This window comes from Podarcis pityusensis (genome assembly GCF_964106645.2).
Source record: "Podarcis pityusensis genome assembly, chromosome: 4".
Taxonomy (NCBI): domain Eukaryota; kingdom Metazoa; phylum Chordata; class Lepidosauria; order Squamata; family Lacertidae; genus Podarcis; species Podarcis pityusensis.
The window spans coordinates 69,596,443-69,619,545 of NC_138027.1; the positions used below are offsets into that span (position 1 = coordinate 69,596,443).

General features: G+C 42.3%; 1 long non-coding RNA gene across 1 annotated transcript; it reads left to right on the plus strand.

Annotated features, from left to right (window-relative positions):
* Positions 1–8,252: 8,252 nt before the first annotated feature.
* On the plus strand, positions 8,253–10,512 carry LOC308476449. The gene is made up of 2 exons (XR_013985908.1): positions 8,253–8,893; positions 10,444–10,512. It is a non-coding gene; the product is annotated as an uncharacterized lncRNA (long non-coding RNA).
* The last annotated feature ends 12,591 nt before the right edge of the window (positions 10,513–23,103 follow it).

Genomic DNA, 23,103 nt, shown 5'->3' on the forward strand with positions numbered 1-23,103 from the left:
CCAAATATCGGCGTGTTGCTCTGCTTAAATTAAAATCACATTGCAGTGCCCCACCCTTAACAACTTTACTTGGAAGTAAATTCTATATGAATGCTTGCAATTAAGTGTGCTTACGATCATGACTGAAGTCATATTTTATGGAATAGCAATTCTGGGATCAGAATTGGCCCATGAGCCAGTGAATATAATTACTAATACAAGCACACAAGTGCTTTCCCTGTGTGTCTATAAGGTCCGGCATGTGGAACTATTTATTATCTCTCCAGTGATTTTGGAAATTATCTGGCATCACATTGGTTCCACTTTGGCTTTATGACTGCAGTTTGTCCAACTGTGTGAAAAACACATTATTTATGACAATGCGGTGTGAAGGCATGGCATTTTAAAACAGTATCCTTGTTAGAATGCGATGCTTGCTTCCTGCTCTCTGTTTGGAAATGTTTGCAAAATGTGGACCGTTGCTCTTTTCACACTATGATATTCTGCTTTCTCCTGCCTTTAATCTGAAGCTGCTTGAAGTTTTAGATTAGGAGTGGGAGGTTTGGGGTTATTTTAAATGATGTGGGGGAAAAAAATCTCATTATGCTGCCAGAGAAAAAGACTATTACTGAAAATTAATGATAATGAACCAAAAGCATTAAGCTATCAGCTGTCGGAACAGCTAAGCTACTGACACATTTTAACATCAAAGCTGAGACTAAATTATGCCTATTATTGCTAGGTAATAAAGTGATATATTCTGTACATCTGCCTTAGCTGAAGAATTATGCACCCCCAACTTTATCTGTTCTCAGCATGTCACTGGGATGTGCTAGAACAATCTGACTAGTTTAAAATTCACATAACTCTTTCCCTGCTAAATATATCAAACTTGTAAGGAAGGTGCATATATTAAATGCTCTTGCAGAAGTAATTATTATCCAGATTAATCTACTTTTGTCCACAATGACAGGGCAAGGTGCCCAAACCTTTGTGTGGCTGTACACAGAAGGCATTACTGCTGGCAGTGGGCCTCAAAGTCAGGGATACTGAATTAAAACCCCCCCACCCAACTCTATGCTATTCTGTATTTTATCTATATATCTTAGGCGTTTATATATCGGCAAGGCAAATAAGAGCAAAAGTGGCATGCAACAAAGCAAGCCAATCATTAAAAATATAGAAGTAGAATAAAAGAAGGTGGCAAAGCTAAAGCTGACAATACCTAAATCAGTTTAAAAAACCTGGGAAAGTAAAAAGAAGAAGAAATTTCCTGGTGCCAAATGAGCATAGCCAGAGTCCCATCATTGAGAAGGTCCTTTTCCTAGTAGCCATCAATCATACCTCACCCACAAGGGCACCCAAATAATAATCTCATAAGGTTTGGGTAAATCCATTTGGGACCAAGCAACCCTTCTGGTATTACGTTGAAACTCTGAGTTGTGAAGTTAGAGTAGATTTTCTCATTTATTACACTAGAAAAGGACTTCTCCAATTATGGCGCTTCTGCCCTGCATGCTTTTCAAGTGCCCTTTGTTCAGAGAGAAATCTTACGTAGATTCATCCCTTGCACCCCGTCACCCCGAGAGCAGAGACCAGACATTATGCCTGTTGTGTGCACAATGGCAAGAATGACATCGCACTGGCAAGCTCTATCCTGCCCCGTAACATTTAGGAAAGCTCAATACATGATTCAGCATTGCAGTGTAAATTTTCCCACCCAAGACTGGTACACAATGACATGGAATGAGGGTACGAAAGCTTCCTAAGTGGTGGTGTTGGATCTTGTATTAGGGATTTCTAAATGCTGTGTAATGGGAAGGAACTTGGTATAGTGTTCCTGTTTTGGTGCCATTCCCACTGTGCACATAACATCCCTTCCTTTCATACCTTATTTCTTCACCCATTCCTCTAATCTATTGCAATTGCTCTACGCATAGAAGGTCACAGAATGTTATGAAGTGAAGAATGTGTGCAGAAGATATGCAGACCAGACTCCATCAGCCAAGCTGGGAGTATCAATAGAATTTTGTCTGAGGCTATAAAAGCATAACTTTAAAGATGTTCTCCTTGTAGGTTGCTTATGTCTCAGCAAGTCACGTTTTGGAACATCTGACCCTTGTCTGGCAGAATTTTCTGTACGTATTAACACGAGTGTGGGGGTGAAACCACTTCTCACTCCTGGAGGACCAACAAATTCTCCTTACACCATCTGCATGACATTAGGGGTGAAAGAACTCAACCAATTATCAGGTGCTAAAGTACTTCGGTGCCCATCTAGCCAGAAGGGAAGCTGATAATTGGTAGCATCTAGTCATATTGTGCATCCTCATTTAAAAATCTAGAGAAGCAGCAGAATGGCGAAATTCTCTATAAAAGACCCGGTTGGTTTTTTCCTTTGCAGATAGGCTGCAGTCAGGGCAAAAAGTGTCTGCCCCATCACTGATGGAAATATCAATATTATCTTTCCTTAGAGATTGCTATGGTCAAAAACTCTTGGCGGTTTTTTGGTACCACAAAATAACGTAAATCCACTCCACTTCCCAGTGGGGAGGAGTTGCGGTGGACCGCGTGGCCACCCATTCCCCTCCGGGGGCAGGGGACAAAGTCCCGCGTCACCCGGAGATTCCCGGCCATGTCATTGTCCAGCCAGCCAGTCCGCTGGCTGGGTGTGTGTGGCCGGACCCCATTTAAACTGAGGCGTGAGCCAGAGAGCTTCCTCTTGGCTCGCTTCCTCAATCTCCCACCTGCCCTCCCTATTTTCAGCTTTCGACATTGGTCTTGCTATGGACCTTGGTTGGTTGCCGTTGAGGGGCCTGGTAGGAATTTTTCCACTTGGCAAATTGGCACGGGCCATTTGGTTTTCATCTACCTCGTAGCAATCGTCATAACTTTGTAAAGTTTAGCGGTTAGGCATTGGTTGATTTTATGATGGGGGAGGTGAGGTGTGGCCATCACCTGCCCCTCCAAGCGTCAGGGTATTCTGTCAAAGGAATCCGGGCGTGTGGATCTTGTCTGAAGCCCCAGGTGGGGCTAGGGGCATGCCACAACCCCGTCAGCCACCCAGGGGGAGCTCCAGTTGGTTTGCATCGATGGGGCTCCCCCTACCAGTGGTTGACCCTTACAGGACTCCCTGCAAGATGGGCAGGAGTCAGATATAGTTGGGTTAATTCCAATGCCTAAGCCAAGGCCACTTACATTCTGTAACCAATAAAGTTGTGGCCTAAATTTGCCCAATAACCATTAACCTAATATCCGTGTCCTTGTGTCTTATTCATCAACGAGGGGGTGGCTTTTGGGTCTCGACACACAGTAAACATCTTTCCTCAGTCCTTGAGAATTTCCTGTGCTAAGCAATGTTGCTTAACGTAGGTGACATTGTCCTGTTCTGGAAAATAGTTACTTGTGAGTATGGGAATGTTTCTTTTGAACCTTTTGGAAAAGTTAAGCGCAGTTCCATACTTTTATATGCAGCAGGGTGGGGACATGTCGTCTATGCAATGCATGAAAGAGACAGATCTAGGTTGCATTTAGGAACTCCAGCATCAAAGACAATGTTCTTATTTTGTGCTCATATGCATCTCTTTCCTGACTTCCTGACGAATTCTATTAGTGCTGGGCATTCAGTTTTAAAGGATGCCTTAAAAGCATGGTTCCTCAGGTGAGCCAAGCCTGGATACCAACAGAGTCACAAGGAAATTATACTGGGCCTTTTTATAACAAGAAAAGGGCATACTCATTCATGCATTAAAAGTACCTGTCATCTTGTACTATGTCTTTTTAATGTACTCTTGCTGTGATATAAGGGATCTGATTGAATTCATACTCACACACAAAGACACACTTGTGACTCTAGCAAAATAAGCTGTTCGGTTTTCTTCCCTGACACAATATATACCAAAATATATAACAAAATTTGTCTTTTGTTTCCCTGTGTTTAAGAGGAAAGTCAAAAACAGGCAACTCCTCCCTTACATGGGAGTTACGTTCCGCATAAAGAAATCACGTAAAGTGGGGAGCTCCCTCTAAACACCCTTTAAATGCCCTCTCTGCCACACTCTGTTCAAATCCATACCAAAAATACTATATCCAAAAATATCCACAACTAGAATTGAAGCTCATGGGGGGCTGGAGGAGCACAGAGGATGTGCAGGAAAGCAGGGGCTGCGCTACCCCAGACACCAGCTGTTAGGCAGGGAGATTGAGCAGTGTAAACAAAGCCCCGTTGAACTTCTGGTCTCTTTGGGGCTTTCTCTGCCCCTCACTGACTTCCTCTTTGGGCTCTTGGGAGGGTCTCCTCATGAGTCACAAGAATTCTCCAGCTCTCTTCCGCCATTTCTGAGTTTGAATTGAATTCTTTATTTCCTGGTAACATGCATGAGTTGATCGCATGTAAGCTGGGGTGTGTGTGTGCCTGTAATCCGCAAAGTTAACTTCACCAACTTTGCTCATTGAAAATGGAGACATTGCTTAGTTTACATTTTTATCCATATATTTTGTAAAACTCTGTGTCTGCTAGTGATTTGGAACTCTAACAGGAGATGGTGTCAGATATGTGGGCTGGGAGGACTTGGCAGGTGGCTGTACTGCACAGGTGGAAATATTTTGTATGCTGAGTAGAACATAATGGAGGAAGCTGTAGGGTCTGTTTCCCCATTACTCTGCAATTTAAAACACACAAACAATTTTGCATTGCTTTTGAACATATGTCTCAGTCAAATATGTTCTTTCTTTGTTGTTGCATTTTTTAGCCTAAAGTACATTTTTAATACACATTTTTTGTACAGGTTTTGAATCTAGAAATGTATTGCTAGAAAATTGAAGGACCATCACATTCTGCCCATGTGTTAGCCTGGGAAGGTCACGTTAGGTTGGTTCATTTGTGGACTGGACAAAGAAGATGAGCTTCCACAGCACAGATGCAAGCCTGAAAAATAAATGGTTTATCAACATGAGTATGAACCTTGTACCCACATGGTCCCTTTTAATCTCTTCTGAGATCACATATCCAGCTTCAGAGCTTCTCTCGTGCTTGCTTAAACCAGTTCACCAGGACACCCAACCCAGGAAACATGCTTTAAACACTTTAAACAATCCAGGATCTAAAACCAAGATCAGGTTCTAGGAAAAAGATTTTATGCATTTTTTTGGTAAAAACACAGATAATAAAACATTTAAACTTACTCATTGTTCTTCTTATTTCTGTTATCTTTATGTTCCCATAAAACCCTCCCACCATCCCATCAACTCTCTCACATACTCACACCTATCAGGAGTAATAACTCTCAATCCCAAGCGCCAAATGCAGCACTCCAGGTCTGTCTGTTTGGCCCAGGAATCTCCTCAGGTGATGGCCCTTCCTGAGACACACTGTTCACTGACTCTATTCGAAACCCCATGAGGGTTTTTGCCTGGCTGGAATGTGTCCTTCAACTCTGGCCTCAAGAAAGTTGTCCAGATGGGAATGCATCTGAAAAAGAGTCTTCATCTGAAGAAAAGTTCCCATCTGTTTTCAAGAAAGCTTTGGCCATCATAAATTTGTTGGTCTTTAAGGAAGAACAAGATGGCTGCTTTTTTGAAAATATATGTGTACATGTATAATGAAATAGTAAAGCTTGAAGGTGTCAGGGATCTCAGTCTCTTCTTCCTGTAAGACACTAATTTAGATCCTTCTCACCCAAACCCTTATTTGCTTTTTGAAAGACTGCAGGACCTTTAATAAAGCAATAGTGGTGTTCATGTGAAGATCATCATATACTGCTGGGAGTATGGAAGGTCTGGCTGTCGTTCTTATAAAGTGTTATGGCCTGTGAAAGACTTGCTGTAGGGCCCGTACCTTTCATGTGTTAACAGCCAGCATGTTTTTCTGTTTGCTTAAAACTCACACACACACCATAAAATGAAACAGTGTATTAAATACAAGAGGTAAAACAAGTCCCCAATGTAGGAAATCGCTTTTACATATGGCCTATAACAAAAATAGCATGTATTGGGCAGCTGAGGAGATGTAGCAAATTCTCTAATTATTGATTTTAACATAGCAGTTGTGATGGGACAGTATCCTCCCCTGCACCGAGAGCAGCTAGTTAGTTTAGGCCATGGGTTAAGGATAGGTTGTGCACACACAGTTCTGTTCTCCACAGAGGGTAATAGCCAGAGGCTGCCACCCCTGCCTTCAGCAACTGCTGCCTGAGGCACCTCTGCCTAATGGTAGGGCTGGCCCTGTTAGTTTAATTACCAACCTTGGATTTCAGCACAGATTTATACAAATACAAACACACAAACCCAGGAGTTCTCTTTTCACTCCTCAGATGCCGTAAACTGGGAGAGGTTTTTGTCTGCATGTTAGCTTTCTGCTGCAATCTTCTTTGCTTTCAAGTTGCTTTTGCAGCAGATGTTTCCTGAATTAATCATTTGTTCCATGAGGGACTTTCTTCCACATAGACATCAGATAACACCCCTTCTCTAAGGCCATTAGTTTTCTTTGGCAGCCATACCTATACTGCATGCAGTGTATCATTTGCTCACCATTGTCTCCGTAAATTGTAACATCAGGAACATTTTGACCCTGTGAGTTTTGCTTTTATGCAGCTTTCTTTTACAATAGTTTTACAAACAGAGCAAATATTCATTCACTCATTATTCTGCTATCAGGGAAGAATGGATCCCCCTCAACAGAACCTATTAGTTGTTCAAGTTCAGAAGGTTGCTCTGTCCCACTATGCATAAAAACCACAAGGAAAATGCCTTGTCCTATACAAAAGAGAACGCCTTCTAAAGTCAATCCACTAATTGCTTTCCTCAACATAGCTTTAGCTTAATCTGAAGCTTACCAAGTGTACCATGAAGGTTGCCTCATAGGGTAAGCTGAAATAAAATCTAGAGCATGGCAGTATTACTCCCATTATTTTTCTCACCACGTTACAAAACTGTGGCATGGGAGTACATTGAAAACTGGATTGCTCTTTCCAATTTGGCAGTTTATGAAGAATTTACATCTTTGAATTTTATAGGTAGCCAAAATGTGGAAAATCCATATAATTCTTCTGTGGCTAGTTTTTCCTTTGTTGATAACACTATACAACAAAAGTGAATTCCTGAGTTGAAGAATGCCAGTGCCTCTTCTGTGTCTCTGTTTTGCTGCATGGGTTCCATGTGAGAGAGGCAAGTAATCATGGAAGAATTGGGGGTGTTTTGGTCTCGTGATTTTTCTGTTAAAAATGGTCATACAAAACTCATCCTTAGATGCAGATCATAAAAGCGCAGCACTTACAAAGGCTCCGAGACAAGTGTGAATGTGGACCTGAGGATGACCCTGCTTGACCCCCTTCCCTTTCTTTGTCCATCTTCATTACACCTCTATCCGGCCCTCAGGATTTCCCCCTGGCCACACCCCTCACTAGCCCTGCTCTGTGGCCTTCTCAGGTGCTTTTGCCTGGCTGGATTGTGTCCTTGTGAACATTCTTCCTGTTTGTTGGATGGAGAAGTGTGAGTGGGCATAGAAATGTTTAACCAGGCAGAGGGCCTTCTCAGTAGTGGCACTAACCCTGTGGAATACCCTCCCATCTCCTGTCAAGTATATTACATTCAGGAGACATCTGAAGGTAGCCCTGTACAGGGAGGCTTCTTAAGGTTAAATGTTTTACTATGTTTTTATGTATGCTGGAAGCCACCCAGAGTGGCTGGGGTAACCCAGTAAGACGGGTGCGGTACAAATAATAATAATAATAATAATAAACTTTTGTATAGCTGGAAGGTAGCCTACTGCACACGTATATCTATTGCTCTACCTAATCTTCCCTGCAGCTCCGCTCACCCCTTGGAAGTTTCCCCATGAGGCAGTGTGGGCCTTGAGCTGAGGAAGGTTACCCTCAGTTCGAAATAATTCATTGATGAAAGTGGATTCTGTTTTATTCAATATTTGAATGCCCCAAACAAATGAAAGCACTATAGTGAATCAGGCAGTTCCTTGAGTCGCATAAGGATTCGGGGCATGTCCCTATTTCATTTTTTTACAAGAGTTTGGGAATCCTAGTGGGCATGCAATTGAGTAGAAGTCATTCTTGGGCAGGTGAGAACAGATGGGAAAGAGAAAGTGAACAAAGAATGGACAGAATCTGGCATTGATTAGTATTTTCTTTCATAGGTGGGATGAACAGAAAGGAATACTTATTAAATTCATAAGTTGAACAAAAGCCAAGGATGGGCTGCAAACACTAAAGGGCATGACCAGAATACACAATAATCGTCGTCTATTGTGATGCAACAGAACAAGTCTGAGTAAGAAACAGTGAAATGACACTCAGTGTTTTTATCCATAGTAAGGTCAAGTTGACTAGTACATAATGATAACTAATTGGCTAGACAGGGTAATAAAGATTCCATAGTGGTTTAGTAGCTGAAGTTTCCGAGAACTTTTCAAAGGCAGCGTGTTGCAGTAATCTTAATGGCATGTAGGTAAGGCATGAGCAACTGTGGCCAGATCAGACATCTTCAGGAACAGGAGATCCAACTCTACCCCATATCATGGAAAGAGAAGCAGAAGATTAAGGTCCATAGGCCTCGATGAAGAAGAACTTTGACTGGTGACTAAGAAACAGATAGTGATGGCACCAGACCATTAGATTATGACAGGACCTAGATTATTATTTTAGAGTATTACGGTAAATCCTAAACATTAATGTGGACAGCAAAATAAATTACACTAATTTGGTATGGTGGGTGAGGGCTCAAGGTAGGCTTCTGGTGAGGAGACTGAAACCACTTTCTCTTCCTTTGGCCCTCCTGTTGCACCACTGTGAGCAAAGCCATAGTTTCATCCAAACCTGGGACAAAGCCAGAGTTTAGCATTGAATTGCAATGATGTGACCAAGAAGTAAAGCAGTGAGCTGGAGAGAGAATCAGAGCAACATCTGTGAGTAATGTTTGATTTCTGTTCTAATCCAAGGCTGTGGGCTATGGGAGAAACAAGACCTTTTGGGGGTGTTAATGCTGTGAACCCCTCCATTGTAGGCTCAGGTTGTATATATGTCTAAATAAATCATATATCATAATGACACCACAGTCTCTGTGTGACTTATTCCAAATGGAAACACGAACCCTGAGTAAGTGCCTTGGACTTCTGGAATCAAGCACCACCCAGCGATTGGGGTGGCATTCGGCAATAAGTATACAAGACAGAACTGGAACATGGAAGAGATCTGAAGAACTCTCTATGTCCAGAATGGAAATTTCACTAGCTTCGATTCCTTTAGGGAACACTTCTGTTTTCATTTTTATTCCAGGATTATTAAGTACACTGGACCTTTCTTGGTTTGATCTATGGCTCAAGTTTTCATAGTGAATGTGACTCCTTTGATGAAATTCTTCTTTGCCTTCTAAATAAAGATTATTACAGCTCGAGGTCAATTCAGGTTGCACTTCTGTTTAAAGGACTGCTGCTTCAGGGAATCATTTGGGAAGAGAATATTTTTGCAAGACATAAATCAACTCTCCTTAATTCAAGTTTTAAGAAAAAAAACACACAAAAAACTTTTGGACGATGGCTCCTATAAATCCGAATGTGATTTTATCCTTGCCCTTTGGCTAATATTTAATATTGAATAGATTTATCTAGGTTTCACTGCAGGTTAAGGCCACTGCAGATTAAGTTAGAGGCCCCAGGACAGTCTGGCCTTTTGAGTAATGCCATCATATTTTGCTCTGTAAGGCGACATACACACATATATACAAATGAAATATGGACTGCAGAATATTCCAAGTCAAACTCAATCACGTAGTATCTCTGTATAGAGCTGCCAGCAGTTAGCATTCTTGCTTACCAATGATGCGAGCAAGCTGGATCTAAAGTGATATAGGCAGCATTCTGTTCATGCATGGGTGTGTTCGAGTTTTCCCTCCTGTGCCAACTCCAAAGTAGCACCCTATGTACAACAAATATCTATTGCAACAATCAAGTATTCCCCCCTCCTCCATAGACATGTGGAAGCATTTTCCACAGAGGTAGGGTTGCGAAACAGGATTGAAGCCAGTCCTAAGCCAGTAATGTTTTCTTGCATTGTGCACCAGTATGTAACCTGATCATTATTTATGAGTCACAACATTTTCTTATATTATTGTCATGAAGTGGAAGGACATTCGAAAACCTTGCAAAAGAAAACCCAGCTCCTATATTCCAGTTCAGCTGTACTGAGCATGTGCACTGCAGGGAAGGGCCATTGCTGAGTAGATAGATAGATGATAGATAGATAGATAGATGATAGATAGATAACCATTGTAGATTTCTGTATGCTTCTTGAGATGTTTGTTAGTTTGAACTACTGCCAAGGACACATGTGGATAAATGTAACATGTAATTCAATATTTATTGACTGCCCTGACTAGTGGTTTTATATGTGGCTTTTGTTTGTGTTTGTTTTAAATACGACATTCTTTTGATTAATGGGATATTTCCTTGATTTCTAGGTAAACCACTTTGTGGCCATCTATGGTGAATATTGAAAATAAATATCATCTTCTGTCTGCTGTGGAAAAGCATTTCCTTGCTCCCTTTTTCAGATTTTGTATATATCATCACAAAGCAGTTTGTGCCACCAACTACTGCTGTTTAATATCACTGTTACATACAATGGAAATCCCAAAGCAAAGACAAGTGCAGGGCCTTCTATGATGGAAGCCAGAGTGCACGGAAATGCCATTTACCTTCCTGCTGCAGAGGTACCTATTTGTCTACTTGCACTGCTATGCTTTCAATCTGCTAGGTTTGCAGAAGCACTTTGTTGTTTTTGTTTTTAATCTATCGCACCAATATCGCACCAATATCATGTTGCAGACTATTTTAGCAAAACAGCAACCTCACCCTGTCACTGAGGAAGAAACTACATTCTGTCTTGACTGAGTAAAGTTTACTCTCTCTATTTGGCAAAGCCTAATTGAAATTTCAGGCTTGTAATGAAATACACTCATGAAAGCTTTTATTGTATAACAGGAAATTCACTTGCAAGTTTTGAGTGCTGTATACTTGCTTTCTCCTGAAAACGTTTAACCAAAGAGCAGAAGAGTTGACTAAGTCCTAGCTGGTCAGTTTGGTTTTTGACACTGAACATTTGCATGTAACTGGATCAGACAGAGAGACATGTTTAAAGGCAGCTGATTTCTGTCCACAAAAAACAAAACAAAACACAGCAATAGCACCTGTTGGAACAGGCATACTTCTTCTGTAAATCTGTCAGAGGTCATCATCATACAGAAGAAAATTCTAGATAAATTCCCTTTAGACACATGGAAGTTAGCATTAAGAATCATAATGGTATTTTCTTAACAAAGAAAATAAACCAGCGACTAAATTGGAACCAACCATCAGCAAAAGGCCTTGGGATCTTGAAACAGCTTCAGCCAAAGTTTCATGAATGACTGGCTGAATATTAGTAAAATAATGGTTTTTATAAGCAGACCCCATTTAGTGTCACTCATGACTGGAAAATAGCAGAAACCTAAGAGGAACATTTTAACAGCAGGAAAAGTATCAGTGTTATTTTAAAACTGGAGCTGGGGGAGTCAGGGCAAAATTCCCTGCCAAGAAAACATAATGCTTTGGAGACCTTTGTAAGTCTCAAAGGAATTGTTAAAAAATTAAAAGGGTAACTAGAGATTTTAAAAAAAGAAACAATGAGAATGAGAATTTTTAAAACATGGTTTGATGTGTCCTGGATGTCAAGGTTTATTATGCTATCAAGATAAAATCATGTAGAAGTCTGCAAGATAAAATGCAAATAAAAATTTGTTAAAATAGTCGCCTCCTCAGCTGAAGGATGTGTGGTTCACTTCATGAAGGACCTTCCAGTACTGCTTACCAGTTGCCTGGTGTCATTTTGGGCTCCTCTTTTCCACTTCATACCACAGTGAATGCTTAGTGAGGGTTGTGTTGTCAGAGAAGGCATCCTATGTGTCCTCTCCTATATGAATGTTTCTGCATTACAAGTACATGCTATATATATGACAACCATACGTCAAGTTGTTAATACAAGTCTGTACTTCATCTTGGCCACTCTTGCCCTTGGTTGTGTCTCCTGTTTTATGCCCCAGCTTCCTGCAATGTCCTTTTACTATATCCAGTTTGCCTCTTTCCCCTGAAGTCTGCTTTGAAATCTCCAAGCTCTCGTCCTTTGCTGCCCTACTCTTCTCCCTGAGGTGCTGTGATTCTGGCATGGTAGAGGTTTGAATCAGAAGATCTTTGGTGCTCCTTTCAACTCTGTTACTGTATGAGACCTGTTTTTATTCTGCATGCAAGTAGTGTTCAATCATGTTTGCCTCCCATGTGAAGTGATATGGCCTAGACACAGGACTACCAACTCACTGAAAACCCATTTCCACTGAGCCAACCAAAGATCTATGAATGAACTCGTTTGGAACAAACACAAACAAACAAACCAAAGCAAAGTAGGGCTGGTCCAAGACATTTTGCTACCTGATGGTGCCCTCTCCTTCCACATGCACATGCTAACTAGACTTGCAGTTACATCAACATTGGAAATGGGAAAGAATCCTCCACTCCATATGAAGAAAGCAGGCTAGTTTAGGGGAATGTTAGTCCCCAAGAATCTGTCACCTGAGGGAGTTGTTTCACTCTGCCCAATGATAGGGCTGGTCCTGAAGCAAAGATATGTCTCTCTCTGTTTTAATTTCTAGCTGAAGGTAATCTGTAAATAACTCCGTTAATATTTTAAAGCCATGCACTGCATTCTCCACACACACTGGAGTTGGCAAATGGGTGAAAGGAATTGCTTTAGAGATGTGGAAAGTGCATTATTCCCTCTGACAGAATTTGTATCTAATAAAATAACAAATCCTCAAAATAAAAATATTCTCACTCTGGAAATGGTCTTGTTTTATTTCTGATCCGGCCTCATCTGGCTTCGTTGTTCAGTCCCTCAGGAATAGCAAACAACTGAAACTGAAATATAAAAAATATATATGGGAGAGATGAATCCATTAAACAATCTAGGAATGCTGGATTTAATATATGGAACAAATGTATACAGCAAAACTGGCACCATGTGTCACACCCTTTGTGAGTTGAAAAGTTGAGCTCGTACTGTAATGCAATTTTTGCCATGACCAAATAAACAAAATGTGACAGTCAGACAAGGGTAAGCTAAAATAGAGCAGACAAGGAGGACCCTTGCACCCAGATGAAGGAGGATGGAATCTAGGACACAAACTAACCCTTCAAGAGCAAAAATCCTTCCATCTGTGCTGGCTGAGCTCTGGCTGGAGAGAATTGGAATAGGAAGTGGCTCTCTTTTCTTAACCATACCACTGCTCCCATATCTATGCAACTTGGCAAGTGTCAAGTGTCAAGTGTCAAAAGGATGCAAGTGTCAAGTGTTCCTCCTAACAATCTTTCTTCCCTTCCCCTTCTCTTCAGTGTCATCTGTCCACCCTTTTAGTAATATCACTGCCTGATATGCTCTGGTGTCAGATATTGGTTGTGTACGCACTATAACTTCACACATTCAAAACACAAGGTTGCTGGGAATTGTAACTGTGAGGCGTAAACTACAGTGCCCAGAATTCTTGGGGGTGGGGATGACGATTGTGCTTGGAATGTGCTTTTAAGGTACAGTGTGTGTGCACTAAAAAGGGTGGTCTTATGGCTTCTTTGACTGCTATTGGTTTAGCCACCAGATGTACAATAGAAGCTAAACTCCCTCAGGGCGAGCCCACAAAATGAGTGTTCAGGGCAGCATTCCCCAAACTAATGTTGTCATGATGCTTTGGACCTTTAACACCCATCATCCCCTGCTAGTGCTGGCTGGAGTTAATGGGAGTGGTGCTGTGGTCTAAACCACTGAACCTCCTGGGCTTGCCGATCAGAAGGTTGGTGGTTAGAATCCCCATGACGGGGTGAGCTCCCGTTGCTCTGTCTTAGCTCAGCAACATCCTCCAGCAACTTCTGATGAATTAAGCCTTCTTTTCTATGGCCGTACCATAGCCATGGACTTTAAAATTGCAGCTTTATGGGGCTCTTGATACTATGAGCATTTATTCATACAAATAATTATTAAGTGACTAGTTCTAGTTAATTAGTAGGAACACTCGTGCTTGGCTACTGTGTGACCTCAGACATAAACTATGCTGGCGAGGAAGTCATCCAAAATGGGTAATGCAAAATTAAAAGGCAACAGCAATACACCTTCCAGAAGAAAAGGGCATTTATCATTTCAGATAGTGTAACACATGTCTCTGTTTAAAAAAGCAGGCCTGTTTTATTGATAGGTATTCCACTGCACACTTTTACAGACTTGAGGAGATTGTTCTCCGAATACTGGATCTGTCTACAAACGTAAGGGCCTTGTCATGGTCTGGTTTCATGTGATGAAAATTGACTTGTGTATGGAATGGAAACCAGCTGTCTTTTGACATGCCTGGATAAGAAAGGCGCATAAGCGTCAAATTCAAAAGGATGGAAAATCAGATCGGAAGCAAAGACACCCAAGAATGAAAAGCAAAAAAGAGAGAGAAGAAACAAAGAATTCTTTCTTTCTTTCTTTCTTTCTTTCTTTCTTTCTTTCTTTCTTTCGAAGAGCAGTCGATTTAAGAGACCAAACTTGGTAGAAAGATTGTATCTATTAAAAATATAACTTGAGGACCTGCACCAATCTCTCAACCAACAACTGCAGGCAGGTGTAGCCAGTGCAGGCAGAGAGGGAAGTCCTCCTGTCCTCTGCAAAGGACCAAACCACCCCAGAATAGCTCTGTCACACAAGCTGGCATGATGGGCGACCATGTTTCCATCTGTTCTTAATGAGGAGCACAGGAGATGCTTGACTTGACTAGTGCTAGCCACCTCCACTGTTCAGCAGGTGGTACCTGCCAAGCTGCCAGAGCACCAGACCAAGCAGCCCACCCTCAGCCTGTCGCCAATAGGAGGCAGTTAGAGAAGTGCCCCCACCTCCCCGTGCCTCAGGATGCTTACCCCGAGTGCTGCAAGCCATTTACCTGTCCTCCCTAAAGGCCAATTAACTCCAAACAGTCAAATGGAAAATCCAGACCCACAGTAAGTCAATCAAAATGAAGAAGTGAAAAAGGCTGCACCAAGGACCACCCGAGTCCCAGAAAGAGATTGTCAGTGTCCACAGTGCCCTAATGCTGGGAGGCTGCGATGTTGCAGGGAATTAAGAGGAAGTGTTTCAGAGCGGCATTGTCTTTTATAGCACACATCTGGAGAGACTTCCAAGAAAGAAGGATCGATTATTAAACCAATCTGGGAATTGTAGCTCTGTGAGGGGAATAGCGGTCTCCTCACAACTTTCAGCACTCTTAACCGTTCCTGGGATTCTTTGGGAGAAGCCATGTATGAACCTGCTGTAGATGTCTTGTGCAGATCAGGCTCTATGCATGATTTTCAGTGTATGCATGGTTTTCCTGCTTCCCCTTGCAAATTATTAAGGTCACCAGATTTTTTTCAATGAATCCGGGGACACTATAAATAAATAAATAAATAAATGAATAAATACATACATACATACATACTACATGTTCGGGACATTGATGCTGCAGCGATGGCAGTGGCGGTGGCAGAGGGGTGGCCACGTTTCCCCTTCCTCCGAGGCTTCTATCTCCTTTCTCCCTGAGCCTGGGCAGTCCCTGAGTTGTTGGTTCTTCGGTGGTGGTGGTGGGGAAGCGGTGAGTGGTGGGTCAGGCATGGAAGGCAGAGAAGGAGGGCCGAGAGTGGCAGTGGTGAGGCTCGGGCAGCACAATGCCTCCCTTCCCATTGGAGCAGCCCCAATCCCATTCCTACTTGTGTGCAAGCAGGATGGGGGCGGGCATACCTCAGCTGGGAAGCAAGGCTTCACAATGTCTTTTGGAGCAGCCCCATCCCAACTCCTACTTGCGTGCAAGCAGGAGGGGACAGGGATCTCTCAGGCAGCGCGATGCCTCCCTTCCCATTGGAGCAGCCCCAATCCCATTCCTACTTGCGTGCAAGCAGAAGAGGGCAAGGATCCCTCAGTTGGGAAGGGAGGCTTCCCGTTGCCTAACTGATAAAACCCTGCCCCCTCCAATAGGCAGCATGAAGCCTCCCTTCACAGCTTAGTTGCTGGAGTCAGGGAAGGTGGAGGCAGCCCAGAAGATGCATCTTAGAGACCCTGCATGACTGTCATATGGGGACTTCCGAGCAGCTCCTGAAGCCAGCCAGAGCCAACTGCTCTGGGCTGCTGAGACTGCCGCCGCTGCATTTCCCGGGAACATTAGATGAAATCTGGCCACATTCCGGGGATGGGATTTGTTCGGGGATGTATTCACAAATTTGGGGACTGTTCCCGGGAAACGGGGACGTCTGGTAACCCTAAATTAACATCCCTTTAGTGCTCAGCAGCTCGAGATCCATGCTACAAAAGACACGAAGGATGCTTCTAGACTCCAGAGCTGCAAGGAGGGGCCATGGTTGGAGGAAGCCTCCCACAAGCTGGGATCCTCAGTGGCGCCCCCTGGAGACTTCATCCAGGACTGTGACCCCAGCTAGCCTCTGTTAGCTACAATCATGTTGTAAGCCAAGAGGTCAATGTTTTTGGCTCCTTTGTCAAGCAGCCTGGGGTTAGAGAGACATAATCTGCGAGAAACAGCATCTTCTTTTCTCCAATGTCCTTTCAGATGCTAGCTCTTCTAATTGCATGCAAATGTGCTCATTGTTCACAAGAACCCTGTGGACTCAAAAATTCATTGGGAAGCAGAGTAACTTTCTGGAATGATAACAGCCAGTGCTTTTTTTCCCTGGGGGGGACGCAGGGGTACGCATACCGTTAAACATTTTGTGAATCTAAGTTTGGTCTCAATGAGGGGCAGTATTTCAATATGAGTAGGGAAATGAGAGGACCCTTAAACATATTTTTTTTAAGAAAAAAGCACTGATGACAGCCATGATTTTGTCACTATTGACCACCATGAAGTCACCCTCTTCTTCCCAGTCTTACATGCTCAGAGATGCGAGACAGAACATCTTCTGTCTTTTTTCCAGTATTTTCTCCAAAAACAACTGGAAACTGTGGCTCTATTAAACACAGATGTCAGGGTGCCAAGGCAAGAGAGCTGTCTGAAAACTGGCTCGAACAATTTTCCTTTTTTTGAGCTCATACAGTTTGAAACAATGTTCAGTACAATGCTGCTGTAATAAATCTCCGGTTGTGAAGTTTATGGCCTCTTATTTGAGTTTTAGTCATTTTCTGCTGTTTAATCTTACTCTTGTTTTGAAAAGAATTGACAGCATTGCACATCCGCCCAGAAGAAAGAGCCAAACCCCAGAGGCTCCATGCTGTTTGACTACAACAGACAAAATAATGGACTCTTGGCCACAGTGTCAACCATAATTTGTATGAAGGCTTACGTGGTTTCACACAAACAGGTAAATAGTCTGTGTTATGGATACTGTCTGTCATTTGACTGAAAATGCAATCTTTATATAGGCAGTATTGCCAGAGGCAAAGTCTTCTATTGCAATAATCAGATAGTCTCCCCCTCATCCTTCTATGACTGAACTCTATGAAAAATGATAACTCTTTTATTGCTATGTGGCTGTATTAAAGATTAGAATCTATAGGAGGCCTGTGCTGGTCTACAGCCAGAATATTATAAACAGAAGCAAGAGAATTATCAATATTTATTTTATATTAATTCATACTGAGAAACCAACGGGCACTGTTAGAACTTGGTGGTACTTCATAGGTTTACTTATGACCAAGTTCCAAACCTCTAGTTGCTGAGTTCCGTCTTGAAAGATGTACAATCTGATAATCTTCTATTTGTGTTAACTCCACATGTTTAAGGAATGCTGATTTTAAAATACAGCTTGCTTGTCCCATTAATAATAATAATGAAAATTTTGGGCTTGGTTCAAAGTGGCTACTGATGGATGCTGAGAATTATAGTACATTACTGTATAGCATAACCTATCCATTCTGAAGGAAATCAGCCCTGAGTCCTCACTGGAAGGACAGATCCTGAAGCTGAGGCTCCAATACTTTGGTCACCTCATGAGAAGAGAAGACTCCCTGGAAAAGACCCTGATGTTGGGAAAGATTGAGGGCACAAGGAGAAGGGGACGACAGAGGACGAGATGGTTGGATAGTGCGGGAGGCAGTGGAAGAGAGGCGTGCTCTGGTCCATGGGGTCATGAAGAATCGGACACGACTAAACGACTAAACAACAACAACAACAACAACACTTTATAGCGTCTAGTGATCTTAATCTATAATTGTGGTGGCAGCCCTGGGTGGTCATCAACTTTGACTCAGTGGACCCATTGGAATTAATGAACATGACTAAGATAGGCCCATGAATTTCTACTCTGAGTAAAACTTAATTGAGCACCATCATCTTTGATTATTGCAAAACTCACCGGAACTCAGTTCCAGCACCTCTAAGGTGGGCGCCATTGCCATTCTAAGAGAACGAGGTGAGTTCATGGTGAGTTCTGGCACCTCTTTTTCTAGAAAAATAGCACTGTATAATTGTAACAGTCTGCAGCAACATATAGGGAAGCAGGAGTACCTCAATCTACATCCTTCTCCCTCTCCACTCAGGCTCACAAAAGAGGGGGAAGGCCATGAGGTTCAATCTTTTGGAAGCTCCTATTAATAAAAGCTCAGCTCCCCTTCCTGTCTGTCAATGTGAAAAACACTTTCCTTTAAAAAAAGAAATCTCTCTGCACTGGGTCCAGAAAAGTCTGGTTATGGCTCTGTTTCAGTTATTCCTTGAGCAGACTGGAGAGCCCGCCAGAAAAGGAACACTTTGAATTGTTGTTAACTGAGAACTGACTATGTCTAACAGTTAAGGGAGAATGTGTTATGTTTTTGTCTGATATCAGTGTGCTGTGGTATGATGAACCATATGGTGCTCTGTAGTTCATCCTTGAAAATATCATAATTATAAACATCAGTGAAGTTCCAGTAACCCCTCCCCCAAAATGACTTTTCATACATCTATTGAGAAATGCATTCAAGTTATTCTTGCCAACAATTCCTTTAATTAAACAGAAAAAGCATGCCAAGACCACCCACGCCGATCACCTTAAGAATATGGCATTTAGCTCAAAAGCAGTCAGCTCAATCAGCAAATAAATAAATAAATAAATAATGATTTTGATTTACAACCTCCTTTTTCGTTTATATAGGTGCAAGTCACCTGTGTACCTAAGAGAGAGAAAGCATTTCCCATGAATGAAACTTAACTGTTGAACTTCTAGTTAAACATAACTGCTGAGTAGTGGGTTCTTGATTAAGACTAGTTTGCTTCAAGCGATCGGTTTTCTTGAGTCTTTTCTTGAGTTCAGAGAACAGATTTTCTTCCGGCTAGCAGCAGGTCTAGGAGAAAATAAAGTTATCTGGAATAGAACATTTTTAGCATCTATTCTCTCAAAAGTAGAAAATCAAGGATTCTTTCCCAATCTGTAATAGTTGCAGTAAATCACTTAATTCCACAGTGCTTAGTCCTTTGATATCTCCAGGGCATTTTCGGTGGTTTTGAATCTGTTTTCTGCAAGTCACACAGCAATTGTGCTGATCTCTGATCAACCAAATCCCCCCCACCAGTGTATGCGGATTAGGGGAATCATAGTATCAGTGCAGGTGGCACAGCCACACAAAGGAGTACAGGCATACCTCCTCTTGCGAACGTTTCATGTTACATTTTTTCGAGTTAAGAATGCGGGAAACCCGGAAGTGTTTACTTTCGGGTTTTGCCCCATGTGCACACACAGAAGCATTCTGCGTGGTTCACACATGCGCAGAGGCGTTCTGTGTGGTTCGTGCATGCGCAGAAGCGCTCTATCACGCTTCACACATGCACAGAAGCGCCACTCTGGTTATGGACTTTTTGGGGTGCGAACGGCACCCTGGTAAGGATCGTGTCTGCAACCAGAGGTACCACTGTATTCCCAGAAATCTGAACACAACGCCTCCTGTTTTCTCTACTCTTGAACCAGAAATTTCTTAAGAATGAACATGTCCTACAATTGCAGTTCTGAATACTTGCTGTTATTCAGCACCACTGCTCCATTTGCACTAAGGTGCTTTCTTTCAGTTATTGGCTATATAGGAGCAGTGCTGTAGCTATGGGTGTGTGTGGGTGGGTTAGCTAGGGGTCCCCCCCCGGGTGAAGCCTACAGAGGGGTGCCATTGAGGCCCCCAACCAGTGTGTGTGTGTGTGTGTGTGTGTATGCAAATGTGCATGGGTTTTGTGTGCCAACTGGGTCTTTGACCCGGGTGAAATGAAGCCTAGTTCTGCCCTGGGAAGAGATTACACCTCTTTGCTTCCAGATTTCAGTGGTGTGTGCTTGCTGGCTTGTTGGCACAGTCTTCCAATACAGTTAATGCCATATAGTTCATTATGTTCTTCATAGCTAGATGCCATCCATGGCTGGAAAAGGAGGGATATAAATGCAATAAATAAGTAAATTCCTCTTGCTATGTGTTGGAACATTTTTAAAGAACAAACAGATAAACCTTTTGAACACCAAAGGGCAGTTATTATATGAGATTTTCAAGAAGTGCCTCAATACTTTGGCATATTTATCAACACTGGATTACCTTGTTGTTGTCACTGTGCATATTTAAAAATTGCCTTGTGGTTTGGGGTACTAATTTCAGGGTCATACATTAAATGGAGGCCATCCTAAAGGTCTTACAATGAGGAGCACAAATAGATTTGTTTCATACATTGTCTGAGGTAAATGTAAGTTGAGTATACCAATTCTATTTTTTGAAGACAAAGAGGCACTGTGAAGGAGAACACTCAAATATCTCACTGCCCAGATTTAGGTGGTGCAACCAATTAATCATGGGAATAAGGGTGGAGGCATTCAAACTGGCTAAACTACAATCCAATTGTCCAAATAAGACACCGAACTGGCAATGTGTCTGCTTCTTTCATGCACGTTTGTGGTCACTGCTGATGTATTTGCTTGCAGGGAATGTCATAACTGTGCAATGAGGCACATTACCAGTTACTATCAAAGGGAAATCAATTGATTCCAGAGGGGATCCACATAATCACTGGACAGAGCCAGAGACTCTTAAGATGTGGTTTTGTATGTTATGACAAATATTTTCCTTGATTATCATATTTAAGCTATTAGGCAAAGTCTAACATGGATGCATTTGCAATAAATTATGGACACGGCAGGCCTGATCTCTCTCCCTTTTCTAAAGACCACCATTGTTTCAGGATTATTGCTTGATTAAAGTGTCTGCCTGATATTGAGGGTTCCAACAGATAAACGCAGGCCAAGTATTTAATCAACAAACTGCATCATATTTACATCCGTCCCATATTCTTATCTCTACTGCCTGAAAATAACAGATGCAGGCTCAGTAGGAGTCAGAAAGGAAGAAATCCACAGAGAAATACATTAGCAGAATAACTTTCTGAATGCATAATCCAACACTCAGTTATACATGCTCAGATGTTCAGTTCCTTTAGCCACTGTTTTCCTAGTTCATGTTTTACTCCTTGGTGGTAACCAGTGATGTCTCCTCTGCTGTTAGCAGTTATTCATCATAGAATCATATAACTGTAGAGTTGGAAGGGATCAAGAGGATCATCTAGTCCAACCCCCTGCAATGGAGGAATCTCAGCTAAAGCATCCATGAAAGGTGGCCATCCAACCTCTGCTTAAAAACCTCCAAGAAAGGAGAGTCCACTATCTCCCAAGGGAGTCAGTACCACTGTCAAACAGCTCTTACTGTCAGATCATTCTTCATGATCAGAGTCACCATTCTTGTAACATGAATCCCTTGATTAGAGTCCTATCCTCCAGAGCAGGGGGCAGGAGTGGCACTGTGGTCTAAACAACTAAGCCTCTTGGGCTTGCTGATCAGAAGGTCAGCAGTATGAATCCCCGCGACGGAGTGAGCTCCCGTTGTTCTGCTCCAGCTCCTGTGTTGTTCTGCTCCAGTTCGAAAGCACGCTAGTGCAAGTAGATAAATAGGTACCGCTGCGGCGGGAAGGTAAACAGCGTTTCCGTTTGCTCTGGTTTCTGTCACAGTGTTCCGTTGCATCAGAAGCGGTTTAGTCCTGCTGGCCACATGACCTGGAAAGCTGTCTGTGGACAATGCCGGCTTCCTCGGCCTGAAAATGAGATGAGCGCCACAACCCCATAGTCTAGTTTGACTGGACTTAACCGTCTAGGGATCCTTTACCTTTTACCTTTACCTCCAGAGCAGGGTTTTATCCAGTACACTCTCTCCTTGCAGATCCCTATACTACTTCTCACACTCGTCTGTCTACTACACTGGAGCAGATTTTGTGTGCATGTAGGGGCTTCAGGGGGAGTTAGAAAAAAATACCCTGCCTCCCCTTTCAGCTGGTGGAAGCCTCTGCTGGATCAAAGGGCCTTCCATCAGTGGAGGAAGACCACTGAATTCAAGCCACAATTTCCCCATCTGTTGCATGTGTATGTTAGAATAAGGTTCCTTAATTGGCTTCATAGCATGTTTAGCATGAAGATTAATCTAACGCTGATTTCATTTGTATGCACTTGCGGGGAAAACCCTGGATCCAATGCAGAAATCATTATGACTGCTCAGCTGTGTTCAACTAAATATGAAAAGAGAGTTTGATGGCACAGAAGTCTTGATCAAAGCTACCAGCAGTCACCTGAGAGTCAAATGGTCTGTCTTCTTTATGAAATGTGATCAGATATGTGAGCTGCAGGTTTTCCAGCTTGTTGACAGATGTGTTGGACAGCTTTTGAGAACAAGCAGACAGCGAGAGTTAATTTGTAAAGAAGAGCCGTAGAAACTAGGCAACTCTAAAAACATTGAAAAGGGGGACATTATCTTCCATAGAAGAAAGTTTAAAGCTGAAAAATCTGGAAAGATATTTTTCGACAAGTTACCAAGGAAATAACAGGAGTTATAGTACAATGGGAACAGATAATAATTTTGCTAGGCTATCTAATGCTTGTAATCATTCACATACAGAGATGGTATATTATTTAATTTAGTAGAAAAATGGTCTAAAACAAAATGCTGAGAGATGGAATCACTATTGCCTTCAGTTGCCATGCCTATCATAAGTATGGGAGAATTGAAAATATTGAAAATGACCTCTATTCATTTTGAACTATGC